At 36.2% G+C, this 13,868-nt stretch overlaps 3 non-coding genes across 3 annotated transcripts; all 3 read right to left on the reverse strand.

Annotated features, from left to right (window-relative positions):
* Window positions 1–7,428: 7,428 nt before the first annotated feature.
* Window positions 7,429–7,499, reverse strand: LOC121105560. The gene has a single exon (XR_005838173.1). It is a non-coding gene; the product is annotated as a small nucleolar RNA SNORD108 (small nucleolar RNA).
* Window positions 7,500–9,263: 1,764 nt separating this feature from the next.
* Window positions 9,264–9,330, reverse strand: LOC121105558. The gene has a single exon (XR_005838171.1). It is a non-coding gene; the product is annotated as a small nucleolar RNA SNORD64 (small nucleolar RNA).
* A 2,719-nt stretch (window positions 9,331–12,049) lies between these two features.
* On the reverse strand, window positions 12,050–12,122 carry LOC121105561. Its single transcript, XR_005838174.1, has one exon. It is a non-coding gene; the product is annotated as a small nucleolar RNA SNORD107 (small nucleolar RNA).
* Between the last annotated feature and the right edge of the window lie 1,746 nt (window positions 12,123–13,868).

Raw genomic sequence — 13,868 nt, forward strand, 5'->3', positions numbered from 1 at the left:
TGACAACTGCATATAGAACAATCCCTGGCCCCCCCCAAAAAAGCAACAGCAATAATCGAATCAAATGATTTTAAATGTCCATCATTCAGAGGTAACTTCAATTTCTATAGTCACATATTAAAAATATCTCTTCTACATATGTTAGTAACTGCTTTCTTAGCAATCACAATGCCTTATGGTTACAAAGCAATTGTATTTGGTTATTTCATATACAATATTCTCAAAACGCACATAAATAACTAGTGCCTTACATTTTTTCGCGATAAATGTAGTAAACACTCCCCATGGCCATTTCCTCTTTGCCTTACATAAGCACTCAAACAATAAATACAGGACTGAGTCTATCTTTACAAAATGGCCCATTCCCTTCTAAAATATTCTCCAGAAGGCAGTTTTACCAAACATGTTTTTAGAAACTTCCATAGGAAACCAGCTCTATTATCGCAGCAACCATTTTTAAAAGTATCTAAAAACAATAGATTTGTTTATAAATGCAGGCCTCAGTGCTTGAGCATTAGATTCCAAAAAATATTAAGCAAAAAAAGAATAAAATACAATAAAAACTATCAAATGTTGAATTTCATTCTCTTCACCTCCAAACATCCAGTGAACAGTTCATGCATATTCATCATTTACTGAGTATTTTATATTTCCATTTCAATACCATTACCCAATCACAATTTTCTTAAGTACTGAATTCTTAAGCTATATATGTCCAGTAAATTAGTTAATAGATTAGGTTCCTAGCTGTTTTAAAATGGCAGGTGAAGGAAATAAAAGAACGAAAACTAATACTTGTGTTTATCACACACGCAATGTCAAATAAGCAGGGCTCTTACTGGTGAATATTTTGATGGCAAATTGACACCCCATAGAAAGAATAATATTGAGATATTTTTTCCAAATCCAAAGACTGCCAATGAAATATAAATATTTGAAAGGCAAGATGAATTTCAGGACTATACATATCTTTATTTTGTCTGTGATTTTTTTGAAGTTGGTGAAGCTTCTAGCTGAATTCAGGATGTGTTGTCCTTCCCCTTCTTTCCACATATTCCTAGAAGGCTGGCTTATATTCACTTGATTTGCCCACACTAGACCAATACTACAATGCCATCCACTTGAAATAATTTTCAATTCGGTATCACACAACAGCATTTTGGGGAATAATTTGGAATGAGAGATGCTGTGCTGATCATGCTGGACCATGAAATAAATGGAGTAGAAGATCTAGCGTGTCTCTACAGGAGGGTCCTGGTCAATGAACCCTTAAATCAGCATCAGGTTTAGACTTCCATAGCAGTCCATAAGTAAAATTGCACAGGATACTCCAGAAGAATTTGAAAACTACAATTTTATCAATGCAGAGGTACTCAAGCTATCCTTTCCTGTTCATGTTATTGGATGAAAGTTTTGCACATTATCCTACATCATCCTGGATTTTAATCACATTGTTTCTTGCTGCACAAATTTCTCCAGATTCTTATCAGGGGCGTCTTATTCAGGGGATAAAAGTAAAGGAAGATCATGAAATTTATGAATCCAAATGTTCAGTGACTAAAAGTGGAAAAATTCCAGTTTGTCAGTGGCAAAAGATGCTCTAAATACTATTGGTTTATATAATCTTTGTCTTCTTCTCTGATTATTGCTTATTTCTAACACTCTTGAAACATTTCAACTGCAGATTTTTGAAGCAACGTGATGTGGTTTGTCATCTTTTCCAGAAGACTGCTCTGGCAGACAGATGAATTAGAGAATCTGAAGCTAGAAGTAAGGGGACCAGTTAGAAGTTTTAATACAGTCAGAAGACAGCAATAACAACAAAACTGATCTAGAAAGGCAGCTTCAGAACAACCATCTAATGGAGTTTATACAGCATCTACTGTCCAAAAAATTTTCTAAGTTTCTGGATGAAATATGTGTCCATGTTTCTTAGGCTCCATTCATGTCCATGAATGACAGCCACTTCCTGACCTAGCTGGCACTGCCTTTTTACATGTATGTAAAACTGATAACCAAATCTATCATACAATGATTTTTAAGAATATTTATGAGTGATTTTTAGACATTTCATTTTACTTGCTATCATTTTCTTCTCTGAATTATCTGTACGTTTTTGTCACTTTGAATACAATTGTTCCAAGTCTTTTCTTTTAGAGTTGTACAGATGTTTATGTACATTACAAAAACAAAGGGAAGAACCAATATATTTTGCCAACCTAAAAAATGACACATTTTCACATCTTTTTATGTGGCCATGCACTCTTACCTACTGACAAGTAAATTGTCTTATATCCTCAACAACAATGCTCTCTTGATTTCTAAGAGATATGCACAAAGGGCTAATTTCAACTGAACACGTGCTTTTTTAAATATTTAAACATGGAAGATTTATTTTCCTGTGAGTTATACTAAAACAGGTAGAAATATCCAGTAAGAGTAGACAACCTTAAGGAACACCCTTTTCCCTTTCCACCAAGGCCCCAAATTAAAATTTGGCACTCTCTAAATGATAGAATGGGCAAGCTGACTTTAAGATAATATCACCTAATTTTATGCTCCCAGGAATGTGGCACAATAAAATGTCCATGTTTCGTGACTCAAAAAAATCACAAAGAATGAAAAATTTGAGCTTTAATATGAAGTCAAGCTTTGCCTATACCATAAGGAAAATTTTTTGTGCCTTTTGTTCATTTATGTATTGATTCTACCAATAGCCGTGTTAACAAAATACCAAATAACAATAATTGCTAACTTTCCAAACTCCTTCTAGATTCCAATTATTGTTTTCTTCTCCCTATAAGGGAAGAATAAGTCTATGCCTTCTTATAACCATTTTTATGAATCTTCCATGTTATAATCTTAGACATACAAATATTATTTGTTAAGTCAGGGCTTTTATGCATTGCTTCTCCATTGTGACTTCAGCAATCTTAGAGGAAACAAGTATTTCTATTGTTACTTTGATATCACTTAGAGCCATGATTCACTCAGTTGAGAAAACACGCCATCTGGGATGCCTGGGTGGCTCAGTTGGTTAAGAGGCTGCCTTTGGCTCAGGTCATGATCCCAGTGTCCTGGGATCGAGTCCCTCATAGGGCTCCTTGCTCAGTGGCGAACCCGCTTCTCCTTCTGCCTGCTGTTCCCCCTGCTTGTGCACGCTTGCTCTCTCTCTCTCGGACAAGTAAAACCTTAAAAAAATGAGAAAACATGCCATCTATCTAAACTACAAAGCCATTGTCCAGATAAGCTCACTAGAGAAGGTTATGTATTATACAAAATGTAAATAAGAAAAATACAATGCCCATATTTTCTGCGATTCTTCAAAAATAAGAAAACCAGTTTCACTGCAATAATTTATGTTCAGAAATCCTAAGTTACAATATTAAAAAATCCATCAAAATCCTAGAGGAGAACATAGGCAATAACTGCTTCGACATGGGCCACAGCAACTTCTTGCTAGACAAGTCTCCAAAAGCAAGGGCAACAAAAGAAAAAATGAACTATTGGGATTTCATCAAGATAAAAGGCTTCTGCACAGCAAAGGAAACAGTCAACAAAACAAAGAGGCAACCCATGGAATGGGAGAAGATATTTGCAAATGATGTTACAGATAAAGGGCTAATATCCAAGATCTGTAAAGAACTCATCAAACTCAACACTCAAAGAATAACCCCATAAAAAATGGGCAGAAGACATGAACAGACATTTCTCCAAAGAAGAAATACAAAAGGCTAACAGATCTGTGAAAAAAATGCTCAACATCATTAGCCATCAGGGAAATACAAATCAAAACCACAATGAGATACCACCTTACGCCAGTTAGAATGACCAAAATTAACAAGGCAGGAAACAACAAATGCTGGCGAGGAGGTAGGGAAAAGGGAACCCTCTTACCTTGGTGGGAATGCAAGTTGGTACAGCCACTTTGGGAAACAGTATGGAGGTTCCTCAAAATGTTAAAAATAGAGCTACCCTACTACCCAGCAATTGCACTATTAGGTATTGAACCTAAAGATACAGAGTAGTGAAAAGAAGTGGCACATGCACCCCAATGTTCATAACAAAAATGTCCACAATAGCCAAACTGTGGAAGGAGCCGAGATGCCCTTCAACAGATGAACTGATAAAGAAGATGTCGTCCATATATATAATGGAACATTATTCAGCCATCAGAAAGGATGAATACCCACCATTTGCATCAACATGGATAGAACTGGAGGGGATTATGCTACGTGAAATAAGTCAAGCAGAGAAAGACAATCACCATATGATTTCACTCATATGTGGAACATAAGCAATAGCATAGAGGACCACAGGAGAAGGGAGGGAAATCTGAAGGGGGAGAAATCAGAGAGGGAGATGAGCCATGAGAGACTATGGACCCCAGGAACCAAACTAAGTGTCTCTGAAGGAAGGGGGTAGGGGGAGGAGATAACAGGGTGATGGGTATTAAGGACGGTATGTGTTGTGACATGCACTGGGTGTTACACATAACTAATGAATCATTGAACACTACATCAAAAACTAATCATGTACTATACAGTGGCTAGCTAAACATAATAATTAAGAAACAAACAAACAAATAAATAAAATATGACGAAGCCAAAGAAAAACAAAAAACAAAACAAACAAACGAAAAACAACAAAAATATCCTCTGTAATTTCTTTTACCCACTCCAAGTCACAGAAAAAAAATTCCCTCATTTCAATTACAGGTTCCTTATTTGCTATAGCATGGGGAAGTGATTCTGATTTGACCTGTATCATTATTCTTCAGCACTTTCAAGCCTAGAGAAATCCTTGCCTAATTTTTGTTGTTTAAAAGTAGAAGTAGACAGTCCATTATAACACTATTCCCATGAAGAAGCATCATTAGAAACAAGGCAAGAAACAACAAATGTTGGAGAGGATGTGGAGAAAGGGGATCCCTCTTACACTGTTGGTGGGAATGCAAGTTGGTACAGCCACTTTGGAAAACAGTGTGGAGGTCCCTTTAAAGGTTAAAAATTGAGCTACCCTATGATCCACCAATTGTACTACTGGGCATTTACCCCAAAGATACAGACGTAGTGAAGAGAAGGGCCATATGCACCCTGATGTTCATGGCAGCATTGTCCGCAATAGCTAAATCGTGGAGGGAGCCGAGATGCCCTTCAACAGACGACTGGATTAAGAAGATGTGGTTCATATAAACGATGGAATATTACTCAGCCATCAAAAAGAACGATTTCACAACATTTGCAGCAACATGGATGGAACTGGAGGAGACAATGCTAAGCGAAATAAGTCAAGCAGAGAAAGACAATTACCATATGGTTTCGCTCATTTATGGAGCATAAGAAGTAGGAAGATCGGTAGGAGAAGAAAGGGAAGAATGAAGGGGGGGTAAACAGAGGGGGAATGAACCATGAGAGACTATGGACCCTGGGAAACAAACTGAGGGCTTTAGAGGGGAGGGGGGTGGGGGATTGGGATAGGCCGGTGATGGATATTAAGAAGGGCACGTATTGCATGGTGCACTGGGTGTTATACGCAAATAATGAATCATGGAACACTACATCAAAAACTAAGGATATAGTGTATGGTGACTAACATAACGTAATAAAAAATTATTATTAAAAAAACAAAACAAACAAAAAAAAAACAAAGCATATGGTGTCTTAGTGTGAGTCTTGACAGCAGGACAATTGTCAGTTTATTTTAAAAGAAATAAAAAAGAACAGAAACTTAAAAAAAAAAACAGCACTTGGGGCACCTGGGTGGCCCAGTCATTAAGCATCTGCCTTCGCCTCAGGTCATGATCCCAGGATCCTGGGATTGAGGGCACCTTGCTCAGTGGGGAGCCTGCTTCTCCCTCTCCCACTCCCCCTGCTTGTGTGTCTCTCCCTGCTAAATAAATAAATAAAATCTTTAAAAAAAAAAAAGAATGAATGAAAACAGCACTAGAATAATGACCAAATAGAGCCATCAGAGTATTCACAGCCCTGCTGTAACACAGTGGTTGAAATTTCCCTAGAAAAGAGACTCAATCCCAAACTCAACACAGAGAAATCCATTCGTATTGCCAGTTTCTGGCCTACTTGAAATGATCCAGAAGTGGATGCTTAAAATAAAACAAAACAAGGGCACCTGGCTCTCTTAGACAGTAGAGCATGCAACTCTTGATCTTGGGGCAATTGTAAGTTTGAGCTTCACACTGGGTGCAGAAATTACTTAAAAATAAAATCTTAAAAGAAAAAAACATATGGCCAAATGCAACATAATTCAAGTTATATTGTTCTGTGACTAACAGAACACAAAACAGATAAACCTTGCCCCAAAAGTAGAATTATTATGCAGAAATTACCATGTCCTGGTAATCACACTATTCACTGAGATCACATCTACTTTTGAAATGTCTTAAAAAACATTCATGGTTTTCTTGTAAATTTTTGTTTATTGGTCATTTTACCAAATGTGAACTTGGTGAAAATTTGTGTAGTTGACGCATTATCAAAAAGAAATTTACTGCCTCAAATGAAGTACATAATTTAAATGTATACTGGCAATTTGTTCTCTGAATAAAACCCAGGTGTTTTCTACATGTGGTGGTCAAATCATCATCTGCCAACTTCTCAGACCTAGACCTACTGTCGATCCAGAAACTCTCACTCAAACTGCACAAGCCCTTCCAGTGTCTGTTTTTTTTTTTTTATTTTTTATTTTTTTAAAGATTTTATTTATTTATGAGAGAGAGAGAGAGAGAGAATGAGAGCGAGCGCACAGCTGGGGGAAGAGGCAGAGGGAGAATCAGACTCTCTGCTGAGCAGGGAGCCTGACACAGGGCTTGACCCAGGACACTGGGATGATACTGGAGCAGAAAGCAGACGCTTAAATGACTGAGCCATCCAGGCGCCCCAACATTCCAGTGACTCTTAAAGTGTACTGAAGTTGAAGAAAGTTTGATTTAATCTAAGTTGCCTATAAATATACAACTCTACCCATTCCAGTAAGTGTATAATGAACAGGTATTTGATCAGCACATCTTGCTAATCACAGTAATTTCAAAAGAGGACGTAATACTGCCTAGTCACCTCAAGAAAAGGCACACAGAATCTAACATTCCAAAGCTGCTGAAACCTATACACTTAACGACAAAGGAGAGGGTAAATGGTAGCTAATTCTGACTCCTAACCTACCCCTACTGGTCCAATATTCCAACAGGGGAACTTTCCTATTTCCAACAACTGAAAGAATCCTAACACTGCTCTCAATTTACTGGTCTCCATCACACTTCTACAACACTAAGGACATGCTATAATCACTTACACCTTGTCTTTCTTCCTTCTTACCTTCCTTTCATTCACCAATGCTCTTACCACCTACTGCTAACTCATTCCTTCTAATACTCTCAACAAAGCACTCTATCATAAATTAGCTTGGCTGAACCCCAGATTCTCTTTGTAGGAATGAACACTATCATCAGGTTCAAGAAACAATGAATCTGATCATCAAGTCAACTCCCCCCCCAAAACAAAAATAAAAACTGAAGAACTGATCATCTTCTAGAGATTCCTATTATAGAGGATTTTCTTTAGATCACTTATAAAGCAGCAGCACCCCAAGAATGGGGTTATTTGGGGGCACCCAGGTGGCACCCGTTAAGAAGCCTACTCTTGGTTTTGGCTCAGGTCCTAATATCACGATCATGAGACTGAGTCCTGCATCGGGCTCTGCAATCAGTGCAGAGTCTGCTTCAGATTCTCTCCCCCTCTCCCTCCTGAGTGCGCTTAGGCCTCTCTCTCTCAAATAATAAAATAAAATAAAATAAAATAAAATAAAATAAAATAAAATAAAATAAATTTAATTTAATTTAATTTAGTTTAATTTAATTTAATTTAATTTAAAAATGAAGTTATTTGGATATGGCTAAGCCAGCAAATACCACTGCATGCTTCCTCACAGTTATTCCTTCCTCATCTAAATGTATGTTTCTAATCTAACTCAGTTAGTAGAAAGGGTAGCACATTTCTCTCAATTCATCCAGCATATCCCTATTTGGGCAGAATCAGGAACACTGAGAGAAGCCAAGCAAGTATGAGGTTATAAATATTCTAAAATTTCTGGCAGGGAAACAGGGACTTAGTAAGGGAAATACCTGTGAAAAGACTTATCCATCTTGCTCTTAAAAAAAAAAGGAATGTAATTTTTCTGAACCTCAAAAGCTTTTCCCTATAAACTATCACTTGTCATGGTATCAATACCCATGTTATTTATACACACACACCACACATACTCCTGAAGGTTATGATAACTATTTAAGAATAAGATCTTGGTATATTCAGCTATCCATGGTACATTTCTATAAAGGTTTTTTTCTGAATTACCTGTTTAATTCCTACTCAACTCCTTCAAAACTAAAATAGGCAAACCACAAGGACCTAATCATAGAATGCCAATCACAGATAACAAAAGGTCCATTACTCATTCAAGTAAAGATAAATAATTAAGAACAATTTGAGATTAAAGTCCTGATTCAAAACAAAATGCATGGTACTTGTCAAATCAGTTCCTCTCTAGGGCTCAGTATTAACTGCAAAATGCCACTTTCATCCCCTTGAATCACAGTCAAAATTTCTAAATCTCCATGTAGGACTTGCTAAGATACAGAAAGTAGTACCTTATTAAGAAAATTAGAGTAATCCATCTGATGTATCTTTAGCATTCTGCTTAAGGTGTAACTTAGGACTTGCTAAGATACAGAAAGTAGTACCTTATTAAGAAAATTAGAGTAATCCATCTGATGTATCTTTAGCATTCTGCTTAAGGTGTAACTTATTTCAGACCAAAGCAACAGCTCAACAACAAACTAGCACTTACTTATTCGTGTGGTAACTGGAGCTGCCTCATAGTTTGGGGACATGCTTTTGGGAAACAGGAATAAGGCTAGAGCTGAATGATGGTAATAATATATATAAAAAAAAGAAAAAAAAAACAGCATAGTAGCTATCAAGTCTTTACTCTCCTGAAATTATTACTTGAAATTCATAATGAAAAACACAGGTGAGATATACAAATGTTACAAACATAGAAGACACTCTACAAAAGGAAACTGCAGTAGTGCAATTCGGAATTCACTTCCCTTCATCTCACTGGAAAAACCTACACTACTGTCCTCCCTGATCTGCACAGTATTGCTCAAAATAGCTTGTGAAATTAACAGCCTAAGAACTTATGTTCAGAATGTGTGTGTCCCAAGTACTTGGACTGAGTCTTAGGCTACACTTCAGAGTACTCATACTGAGCTTCACTCCATCATGGTCAGTAATTATAACTCAGCATAAACCCAGTTAAGGTCTTTCCCAACAACTACTGCAACTCTGTGAAGGAATTAATACCTGCAGACAGCACCTTTCTACTAATGCAAAGTCTTTTAGCTAAGGAAAATGATCATCTTCGTGTAATAATGTAAGTTAAAGGGAAGCAAATCATTGAACTGACACAGAATTAAGGTAAAAACATGGGAAAAATTAAAGACAATAAAACCCCAGCAATGTGACAGAGTAACATTAAGATCTTTGGTATCTTAGAACTAAATAGAATAGTTTATAATCTATTTCTACAACCAAACCATTCAACAAATTGAAAAATGATATATTCAAATAGCTTAAGGACCTAGATTACATTGAAAACATCCACCAAAATATTGCGGAGGTAAGTGAGAATAAATGTGAATGGTCAAATAAAATTAAGGCAAATCAAACAGATAAAACACAAAGTCCAACAAGTCTACTGATACAAGGTGTTGACGATCCTGAAGGAGGTCTAACATCTCTAATACAAAGAAGTGATATGGTAATATAATCCAATCTATCATGGAAATAATAGAGCACACACTCCTTTTCCTGATATAGATCTCCTAATAGACAATAAATTATTCCTATCAGGAAGTGTACTTTTTAATTTTCTTTCTGTTATAATAGCACAAATAAGGGGAGGTAGGGGGATGCGTTAAATAAGTGATAGGATTAATGAGTGCTCTTGTGATATACCAGGTGCTGTATGGAAGTGCTCAATCACAGTATTGTACACCGGAATCTAATATTACACTACATGTTAACCAACTATAACTTAAAAACAATTTTTTAAAAAGGAAAAAAAAAAAAAAAGAAACTCTCTATATAGGGATACAAATAAATTTCATATAATATGGGAACAGATATTACCATTTACATCAACATGGATGGAACTGAAGTGTATTATGCTGAGCGAAATAAGGAGAGAATGACAATTATCATATGGTTTCACTCATATGAGGAATATAAGAAACAGTGCAGAGGATCATAGGGGAAGGGAGGGAAAACTGAATGGAAGTCATTAAAGGAGAAAAACCATGAAAGACTCTCAACCATAGGAAACAAAATGAGGGTTGCTAGAGGGTAGTGGGTGGGTGGATGCGGTAATTGGGTGATGGGCATTAAGGAGGGCACATGATGTAACACTGGGTGTTACATGCAATTAATGAATTACTGAACTCTATATCTGAAACTAATGATGTACTATAGCTTGTCTAATTGAATTTAAATTAAAAAATACAGGAACAGATAGCTCAGTGATTTCAGATGTACAAATACCTAACCCCTCTGGGTCATTGTGTTATCCTCACCAATTGTAAATCTAACACAAATGATTCAAAATCATCAAATATCTGGCTGATCTATGAGGCTTTTTATTGAATTTTGGCTGTCTCATCTACTTTTTAAGATTAATTTTGCTCACCAAAGAAAATTAACCTAGTCAAGTCTTCTCCTATGAATCACTTCTATTCCACATTACAATTTCCTAAATTATAGGCAAAAAACATAATGTTAGCAACATGGATTCCAAAGCAAAACTCAAGTGATACTGAATGCAGAAGAAACTATTGAGACTGTTTCTTCCAGTCTGCATCCTTGCCACCAGAGGATACCAGGGTCAAAATAGCACATCCCTTTTAGTATAAAGAAAGTCCCTTGAGGTTTCCTCATCTATCATTTGAGAAGTTGAAAGAAGTATACTGTAGCCAACACCCAGCTGCTCCCCTTCACGGTCTACTCACTTTTGGCAGAGATGGACTTGCTGCATTAACATCTGAAGCTGTTAATCAACATTCACATCTAGAACAAACATATCCTTGGATTTGGATCTCAAATACTGCTCTCTTACTGGGCCTTCATCATCTCACTTACGCAAGAGAGATACACTCACCCCTGTAAAATCAAACAGAACTTTCTTATTTCTACTTTTTGACCAAAAATGACTAAAAGGTATCCCTACAAACACATTGTCAACTTCATGACAAAGTACCTAGCTTTACTAAAACAAGTCCAGATAAACACCGAATAGTTTTGACTGGCTCCTATTTAGGAAAAGCTCACCACTTCCGTGTTAAGATTATGGAGCTCGATATTAGATAGGCATAGATTCTAATCACAGACATTCCACTACATGGAAGGAACCATAATAAATCTAAAAACTTGCACCAGAACATTTAAAAAATTGGTAATGCTGACACATTTCTTAAACATCTACTTTGAGATAGGCTCTATGCCCACTGATCACTACAGACAACTGAAAAAAAAAAAAAAACCAAAATAAATTGTCTTCAAACACCAAATGTGTTCACTTACCATACTCACTGCATTTCATAACACACGTTCCACAAATATTAGTTCACCTCTTTCCTGGACATCACTTAGACACCTCTAATTCTGGCATTCAATGTTTGATCCAAGAGGTAGTCGTCTCCCTTTCACATGTCCTTGCTTCCATCTCAGCATATGTGTGTGCCCTCTGGGATCTAAGGATGTGTTTCCTTTTTTGCTTTCATCAGCATGTATGTTTAAAAAAAAAAAGGGAAAAATAATGAGCTCAGAATATCTTATGAAAATTTAAAAAAAAGCTGTCTGAGGAATTGGCAATGTATACTGCTACACCTGCCATTTCTAAGTATTCAGAGTTTTCGCAGTAAGCCAAATTTTCTACTGAAATAATATTCTCTTAGAAGTCTACTGAGGCACACTGACTGGATTTCAGAGTGTCATTTAAGCTCAAATTTTGAAATCATTATGTTCAGACAAGGTCCTTTGTCATCACAAACCTAGCCAAGGCCTCTATAATACACTATTCCTTTTTTTTTTTTTACAAGGTTATTTTACCTGGAGTGGTTTACGTTTGTCCTAAACGCAGCTAACACCATTTTCAGCTTCCTTGCGATACTACTGAGTAGGATCCACACTGACATGTCAGATAATTGAGTGTTCAAATTCTCTCCTCCTCTCAGAGTAATCAACTATGTGGGAAAAAAAGACCTTCATAAGACTAAAAAAACTGCAATACAAAAAAATAATATCTTGCTTTACTTATTTACTATAATTCAAATATTGAGCTTTATTATATGAATGGCCAGTCCCAAGGGAACTGGAGTGCAAAGATGAGTAAGAATGTGGCGATGTATTATCAACTAGATAACATGTGACTATTTGCTGAAATCAATTAACACAGAGGCTGTAAGTGACTATTTGCTGAAATCAATTAATTTTTATTGGAAATGAACACAATAAATTGTTTTCCTAATCTCTGAAATCAGATTATGAAAATTCTAGACAAGTATTACTAGTATCACATAATTACATAAGTTACTTTCTACTACATTATTATTCTACTACAAGTTAAGACCTGCAATAAATAAAACATCAGATAGGTTTACAAAAATTACAAGACTTCTGGGCAACCCCCTCGGGTCCCCTCCCTCCATAGGAGCTTTGCACCACTTGGCTATCACTCAATAAACCTTGCTTTGCTGCCCAACAAAAAATAAATAAATAAAAAGAAGAGTTCTGTTATTACCTGCATGTGAATCCTGAAAAAGTTAAACTCACTGAAACAGACTATAATGGTGGTTGCCTTGGGCTGATGGGGTGTGCAAAATGGGGAGATGCTGATTAAAGGGTATAGACTTCATTATAAGATGAGTAAGTTCAAGGGATCTCATGTACAACATGGTGACTACAGTTAACAGTACTGTATTATAATATTTGAAATTTGCCAAGAGTGGATCTTAAATGTTACCCTCCCCCCCCCACACACACAAAAGCTAACTATGGAAGGTGATGGATGTGTTAACTAACCTTGTTGGAGTAATCTTTTCACAATATAGGTGTATAGTAAATGATCATGTAACACATCTTAAAATTACACAATATTATCAATTATATATTGATAAAGCTGAAGAAAATTACAGGACTTCTAAAATTTTACATGATTGAAGAGTAACGAGTTTATGGAGGCAGGAAGCCACATCACTTTTTACACACTGTTTACTAAGTCCCAGTTTACCCATCATATCATATAGACACAGAATATCACAAATAACTCAAAACCATGAAAATTTAAGGTAGCATAATTATTAAATCCCAGAATTCTGTTTGAAACTGTTATTTAAACCACAATGAAAAACCCATTTTGATGTGCAATGGGTACATAATTATGAACTTACTGCTAATAAATGTAACTGGGAAATCAAGAAGTCGTTGCCCAACTGTGCTTTAGATATAAAGTGCAATTCGTGTGAATGCAGAATGGGAAAAACCCTAAGGGACAAGTATCTACTGCCATGAATGTTTGAAAACTCTTATGTTATTATGTGTTCACAATGGAACTCTGTAGAAGCTTAGATCTAGCAATCCATAACAAAAGATCCACATTCATCTTATACTCCACATGCAATTACAGGAGTATCTGTGCCAAGTATTTTTTCAATGTATGTTCCCACAATCAAGGTTATCAAACAATTCAAGGAAGTTCTAGGCAGAGAATATTATGGCCAAATCAAAACACCCACTAGA

The sequence above is a fragment of the Ursus maritimus genome, unplaced genomic scaffold (assembly GCF_017311325.1).
Source record: "Ursus maritimus isolate PB19 unplaced genomic scaffold, ASM1731132v1 scaffold_27, whole genome shotgun sequence".
NCBI lineage: Eukaryota > Metazoa > Chordata > Mammalia > Carnivora > Ursidae > Ursus > Ursus maritimus.